This window comes from Elephantulus edwardii, unplaced genomic scaffold, assembly GCF_000299155.1.
Source record: "Elephantulus edwardii isolate Elephantulus edwardi_28Jun2011 unplaced genomic scaffold, EleEdw1.0 scaffold00880, whole genome shotgun sequence".
Lineage (NCBI taxonomy): Eukaryota > Metazoa > Chordata > Mammalia > Macroscelidea > Macroscelididae > Elephantulus > Elephantulus edwardii.
Window position 1 is genome coordinate 9,870 of NW_006400630.1, and position 7,678 is coordinate 17,547.

At 41.5% G+C, this 7,678-nt stretch overlaps 2 pseudogenes; both read right to left on the reverse strand.

Annotated features, from left to right (window-relative positions):
* Positions 1-2,328: 2,328 nt before the first annotated feature.
* On the reverse strand, positions 2,329-2,676 carry LOC102875263 (annotated as a pseudogene).
* Positions 2,677-2,826: 150 nt separating this feature from the next.
* LOC102875668 lies at positions 2,827-3,147 on the reverse strand (annotated as a pseudogene).
* Between the last annotated feature and the right edge of the window lie 4,531 nt (positions 3,148-7,678).

Sequence of the window (7,678 nt, forward strand, 5' to 3'; positions counted from 1 at the left end):
ATGAGTAAATATTGAGCAACTTGCATTTACCTGAATTTCCCTATTTTAGCAGACTAAGGGTCAGCCACAATCTCTGAACCTATCTTGGCAGACTCCCTAGTATCAAGTGCAGATATCAATGTGATAGTTGGGTATCCCAGTGACAGAGCCTTGACACATCTTAAGTAAATGTAGTCATCTCATGCTACTATAAACAATCTCCAGTTTAATTTGGAATGGAAAGAGACCCCGAATAAGCAAAGCACTCCTTAAAAAGAGAAACAAAGTTGCGGACATCTCATTCCGTGATTTCAAATCCTACTACACTGCTATGATGGTCACAACAGCCTCGTACAATAACAGATACATAGATCAATGGAATAGAATTGAGCACTCAGAAATAAGCCTATCTACCTATGGTCATCTGATTTTTGACAAGGAGATGAAATCAGTTAAATGGGGAAATGACAGGCTTTTAACAAATGGTGTTGGTAAAATTGGGAAACTACATGAAGAAAACTCTAGCAAGATCCACACCTTACACCAAACATAAAAAAAACCAAGTCAAAGTGGATCAAGGACCTAGGACTAAAACCAATGACTATAAACTTAATTAGAAAAAAGCTTGGAAAACCTCTAGAAGCCCTAATCCACAACATGAGCAGTATTCCAAACATCCTGAAAAACCTACAACTAGGAAAGGATAAAATAGATGAACTGGACCTTCTAAGAATCAAAGTCCTATGCACATCAATAAACTTCTCCAACAGGGTAAAATGAAAAGCCACAGACTGGGAAAAAATATTTGGTAATGACATGTCTAATAAGGGACTTACATTTAGAATTCATAGAATACTCATGTATCACAAGATAAAGGTAAACAACTCAACTGAAAAATAGAAATAGATACAGGATATGAACAGACACTTCACTAAAGAATACATTCAGGTGGTGAACAATCACATGAAGAAATGTTCAAAATTCCTAGCACTAAGAAAGATGCAAATCTATACAACATATCATCTCACCCCTGGAAGAATAGTAAAATTTAACAGAGCAGCAAACAACAAATGCTGGCGAGGTTGAGGAGAAACGAACTCGTATTCACTGTTGTTGGGAGTGTAAAATGGTGCAACCACTCTGGAAGGTAGTATGGCGTTTTCTCAAATAGCTAAAAATAGAAATATCATTTGATCCAGTAATTCTACTGGGAATATACTCTAAAGAAACCAGAACTGACACCCAAGTAGAGATATGAACACCTATGTTTATTGATGTGTTGTTCACAATAGTAAAGACTTGAAAACAACCCAATTTCCCATGAACAAACAAAAGGACAGAAAAGCTGTGGGATATTCACACAATGGAATACTATGCTGTACTGAAAAACAAGGAACTAATGCAATATTATTCAAAATGGGTGACCCTGCAGGACATTATGCTGAGTGAAATATTTTAGTCGTGAAATGACAAATACTGCATGATGCCACTGTTGTAAAACAGGACTGGCATGGGGGCTGGGGGGGAAGTAAGAAATGAGGGGATAAATAATGTACACTGCATGGAAACAGATGAGGGTAAAAACTGCTTAGGAGGAATATATGATTAGCATTACTTGTAAGATAACAGTCCAACATAAGCGCTGGACTGTAAAGTGAACAGTTGTGTGGTGAGGAATTGCACGATAATGAAAGAATTTTTTTTTCAAAAGAGAAAAGCGAAATGGGGGAGGACAGAAGGAAAATGTACAACAATGAATTAATAGAAATGCAAGTTCTCTATAAACTTTCATTAAAATCTCAATTAAAAAAACCAAACAAATCAAACTTAACGAAAAGGAAACATTGGAGGGTTAAGTTAGAATGGAACCACAGATTATACTTTCAACTCCTAAAAGCTAGAGTGTGGAAAGTCACCAACAAACACACAAATGTAAAGAAAAATCAGCTGTGGAATGGTTCATTGCAACTCACAGCAACACCATTAGCAGATGAGCTCTTTAAGGCTTTCTTAGCAATTATCTTTATGGGAAGTAGATGAGAAGATCTTTCTTTTAAAGGTGTCACTTGTGGGCTCACAGCACCAACCTTGGGTTGTTGCTGTTGTTGTTAGGTGCCATCGAGTCCTAGATGACTCATAGCGACCCCTAAGAACGAGAGGCCTGAGCACTGTTCGTACATAGAGTTTCTGGAGGCAAGCCATTTCTGAAGTGGATGCCACTCCTGCTTCCAGGCTTGGTGTTTGTTTTTGGTTTGTTTGGTTTTTTTTTTGAGTAATAGATTTTTTTTTTTTTTTTTGTATTTCAAAACAAACTCTGGCCAATTTTATTGAAGAAAAATATTACATGATTTATTTTTCACCAGTTTGTTCTGGCATGCTTCTAATGATATCAGAATCACCTGGATCAATGATAGCCAGTGTGCATACTCTGTAGTATTTTCCGCATGCTGTGCCCAGTTCAATATTATTGCCACTGTAGTGATGGACACCAGTTTTGGCCAACATCGCATAGTACTCTTTTTCAGATTTCCTCAAGGCTGGGCAGTTGTTGGCGAGGATGACCAGCTTGGTTTTTCCTTGCCTGATCATCTTCAGAGTCTGCTTGTACCCCAGCACATATTTCCCGCTTTTCATAACAAGCTGGAGCCTCGAGTTGATCGACTCCAGGGGCTTTTTCGTCTTTTTCGCAGCCACCATTTTTTCGCCTTGGGTGCCTGCCGGCCCTCCACCTAGCGCTGCCGACAAAATGGCCAGGGAGGAATAAAGGAGTAATAGATTTTTATTTTAGACACTTTCACAAAGTTTTCATTTAAGAATCTTTCCAGTGAAGATCTGCAGGTGCTCAGCTCAGGGCCGGGGCTCTCCCTTGCCCAAGTGGTTGGGTGGAGGTGTGTACTTCCCTTCCTTTATCAGCTTGTCCTCTGCTTCCGGATGTCAGCCATCCGTTTAATCGTTTTCTGATGAAGCAAACATTCTCTGAAATCATCATACTCAATCTTGCATTCTTTTTCTGCCTGGATACCACCAATACCATGGGCACATTCTATCCACTCTTTTTTCAAAAGCATGGCATCGGGCTGAAAGCCTGTAAGGCTGCTCTGCACTTTGGATTGTCAACTATCATTCTACGTTAATGTTCAGCCTTTTCTGCACATCAATAAAAGGCATGGTGTACAAGAGGAGAGCCCTTGGTCTTCTCTCCAGGCTTGTTTTAATCGGGAAGCTCCACTTTCCTAGATCCCAATACCCTCTGCTTACCCACTGCCACAGTCTGTGGGGTTCTCCCTTCAAGCTCTCCACTAGCGTCACAGCCTCCGCTCCATTGTGGGGACACTGTGTGCGCACCCACATCTGGATCTCCCAAGGCAGGATGCTCAGGAACTGCTCCAACATGAGGAGCTCCAGGATCTGCTCTTTGCTGTGAACCTCTGGCTGCAGTCACTGGAAACAGAGTTTTCGAAGTTGCCTCAGGGTCTCCTGGGGCCCAGAAAGCACCTGGTACTGAAAGCTGCCAGGCTGCTTCAGGGCTGGAGACTTCCCCTTGAGGGGCAGCAGCTGCTCCAGGGAGTTGGAGATCCTGTTCCTTTGCCAGTGGTGGCACATGGACCAGGGCCTGTCCAAGCATCACCGGTTGTTAAGTTCTTTCACATCAGCAAAGTCCTTTTGGATGGAATGATGCTCTAGGGAGAACCAGGTCTTCACACAGCCTCCTGCAGGGACACTGGGGAAGGAAGGAGTTTCAGTGATGCACAGAGAACAACATGATTTTAGGAACAAATTCACATGCCCTGCTGAGAAGCCTTGGACTCAAACATAATCTCTGCAACTGCCCAATGGATTGACAAAAAGAAAAGCAGTTGATACTGAGATGGCTCCAAATCATGTGGACCCACGTTTCTCACTGTGCTCCACAGTGCTGTCCACTGCTGGCTGGTTACTCAGAGGTAATCCCTGGAACTTTTTCTCAGGACATTACTGAGTACATTCAATTTCCCACCTGTAAGTCAACAGCAGAGGACTTTAAATGTTTACACAACCCAGGGGCTCAAAAGAAGCATTCTTTATCTTTAAACAATGTAAGCTTCTAGTCACAGATCAAATGACCAATACCCCATCAAAACTGACACTATCATCATGTCCACTTTATAACATTTTTGGTTGGTCTTCAAATGTCTGCACCATGCAGAGGAGTGCCATTTGCCTCAGGAAACATTTCCACTACTGGCTTCCAGATACATACAACTTCTGCACCCAACACTTCTGTATTACATCTGTCCACTTAGAGACTGAAAGTAAAGCTCGACAAGCACACCAATGCACTGCAAGTAAATCTCCACGAAGCTTCTAGATAAAAACAAGATTGAAAGAGAACAAAACACTCTTTTCCAAAATGTGCAATGAAATTCCCAGTGGCCTCCTCTGAGGGCCATGTTGGAATACGGTCTCTTTAGGAAGGGATGTCACATAGTTTAAACCTTGGGCTCAAAGGATAACTGGAACAAATACTGGCTACCTAAAAACATACCTATTGTCTTGAAGTAAGTAGCCACAATTTTCTGGGTAATATCGGCTAAATTTACAAGGCTTCATCCAAAACAGAGATAAGAAATATAAAACAATAAATTAATATTATGTACCTTTTGATGATTTGAGAATTATCTGGAAAGTTTAAAACCCTTCTCACAATAAGCAAGTAGATTTGAAAGGGAAAAAACAATTACGATATGGAAAACCTAAATAGCATCGTTAACTGTCCTGGTCTTGAGGAAATTTTCTAGTCACTAAGCCCAGTAACTGCAGAAAACACATTTAACTATACATAACACATTCAACAAGACAGATCAAATATCAAATTATGGGATCATATAGCATGTTTTTTCTAACTATAATTACATTACAATTCAATAACATATCCTAATATTTAGAAATTACTAACAATCTAATGGTGCAGGCTCATAAAAGAAATCATAAAGTACAAATAAAATTGAAAGTATTAAAATTTGTGAGTTCAATGAAAGCTTTGTTTAGAGGGACCATTGTTGTGTGCCTAGGGGTTGGAATACACCCACAGCTGACCCTCCAGCATGTTTTCAGAGGCAATACATCACAAGGGAGATTTCACATCCTTCTCTCCTCGGACAGCTGGAGAATTTGAACCTTGTGTCTCTGTGATTGCACTGCAGCTTCAAGCCACTAGGCCACCAGAGATATTAGCTTACAGAGGTACACACTTTAAATAAATCTGGTTGTTTCTAGCTGCCAACATGTCCAGTGGACTCATAGTGACCATATGAACAACAGATTAGAACCCTGTCCTATCCTGGGCCAGAGTGGCCTGACCAACCGCCATTTCCTGGACCCTGTGGGCTTGGAGGAAAGGGGAAGGCGAGAGCCTGATCCGGAGCCGACTGACCCACCCTTGATCCAGCTGGCTTAGAGGAGAAGTGATGGTCAGAGACCAGATCCCAGGCCCAGAGCTGAACACGTGGACTCCCCTCCACCCCAGCAGCAAGCACTTCCAGAAGCAGCTGCGTGCCCAATCAGAGCCTGCAGGAGGGCGGGGCCGGAATGAAGACAAGGCTCGGATTGGCTGCTAGAAGCACCCGCCCGCCCCCACTTCCCCACCCTCTGGGTCCACTTGTGGGGAGGCAATGATTGCTAAGCTGTTATGTCAACTCAACTGACTCATAGCGACCCTGTAACCAAAAGATCTGAACCTGGACTTGCCCTGTGACGTCCTCACTATCTCCAAAATATTTGACCCCATTGATACAGTCACCTTCTCAATCCATCTTGAGGAGGGTCTTCCTCTGGTAAACTGACCCTTCGCATTTTCAATCATGATATCTTTCTCTAAATAACTAATATTCAGAACAGATCATTTGGGAGGCTAGAATTTTTCAGATGGAATGTGGCATCACAACTGGAAGACGACTCTTCAACAACGCATATGTTATGCATGTGACACAAGTTTCTGTGCTGAAATGGAAGGGAACTTTAAAATCTGCTGTGAGACTGGGAAAAATATTTGGTAATAACATGTCAGATAAGAGACTTCTATCTAGAATTTATATAATACTCGAGCACCACAACAAGATAAACAACCCAACAGAAAAATAGGCACAGGATACGAACAGACATTTCACCAACGAAGACATGCAGATGGTGAAACAAACACATGAAAAAATGTTCAAACTTCCTAGTTCTAAGAGAGATGCAAATCAAAACAACTATGAGATATCATCTCACCTGAGTAAGAATAGCAAAATTTACAGAACAGTAAACAACAAATGCTGGTGAGGTTGCAGAGAAACTGGAATCCGTATTCACTCTTGGTGAGAGTATAATATGGTGCAACCACTATGGAAGGCAGTATGGCGCTTTCCCAAAAAGGTGGAAATAGAGATACTGTTCGACTCAGCAGTTCCACCCCTGGGAATATACCCTAAAGAAACCACAACTACCACCCAAGCAGAGATATGCACATCCATGTTTATTGCTTCTTTGTTCACAATAGCGAAGACTTAGAAACAACCCAAGTGCCCATAAACAAAAAAAATGGATAGAGAAGCTGTGGTATATTCACACATGGAATACTATGCTGTATTGAAAAACAAAAAACTCATGAAATATTATACAAAATGGGTGACAGTGGAGGACATTATGCTGAGTGAAATATATTAGCCACAAAAGGACAAATACTGCTTAATGTCATTGTAAAGTGGGACTGACATTGGGCTTGGGAGAAAACTAAGAAAAGAGGTGATAAATAATGTATACTGTATTGAAACAGATGAGGGAGAGAACTGGTTAGGAGGAATATATGATTAGGTATTATCGTCATGACAAGAGTTCAGAATAAAAGCTGCATATTGGAGTAGACTTGGGGAAGGGGATTGTATAACAATGAAAACTGGGTGGGTATGTCACTTTTTTTTAACTTTTCAAAGAGAAAGGCGAACTGGGGGAAGTGTGGGCAGGGAGGAAAGTGTTCAACAAAGTCTCTGCAAACTTGCATTAAAAATTAATTGGAAAAAAAAAATCTGCTGTCAGAGGTGCCTTCAGAGTGTTAAAGGGCAATGATGAACTGAACAATGACCAAGGATGACAGAAGAAGGATCCATGCCTTTGAGTTGTGGTGTTGGAGGAGAATATTAAACAGACCATGGTCTGCCAAGAGAACAAACAGTTTTGTCCTGGACAGCGTGAAGCCAATTTGTGCTTTGGAGGCAAGGATTTGAAAGGCCTGTCTCATGTATTTTGGACATAATGGCTAGAGGGACTGGTCTCTGGAGAAGGACATCATTCTTGGAAGGGTGGAGGGACAGCCCAGTAGAGAAAGACCTGTATGAGGTGGATTGAGACAGTGACCGGGGCAGTGGAGGCAGGGGTGTCAGGGTCAGCGAGACTGGCTCAGGATATGGCAGGGTTCAGGGCTATTGTGCCTAAAGGCCCTATGAGTCACACATGACTCAAAAGCACATAACCACATATACTAGGGAAACCTGCATTCATGGGATTATTGAGATGAGATGGACTGCCACTGGTCACTCAGAATAAAATAATCTCATGGTATACTATGCCTACAGTGAAAACCAGAAAAAGAATGGTATTTAATTTATACTTAAAAAGATAATTTCTTGCATTATTTTTACATGTACTGTGAAATCAGATCTGACTGGTATAGGAGGAGATTGTC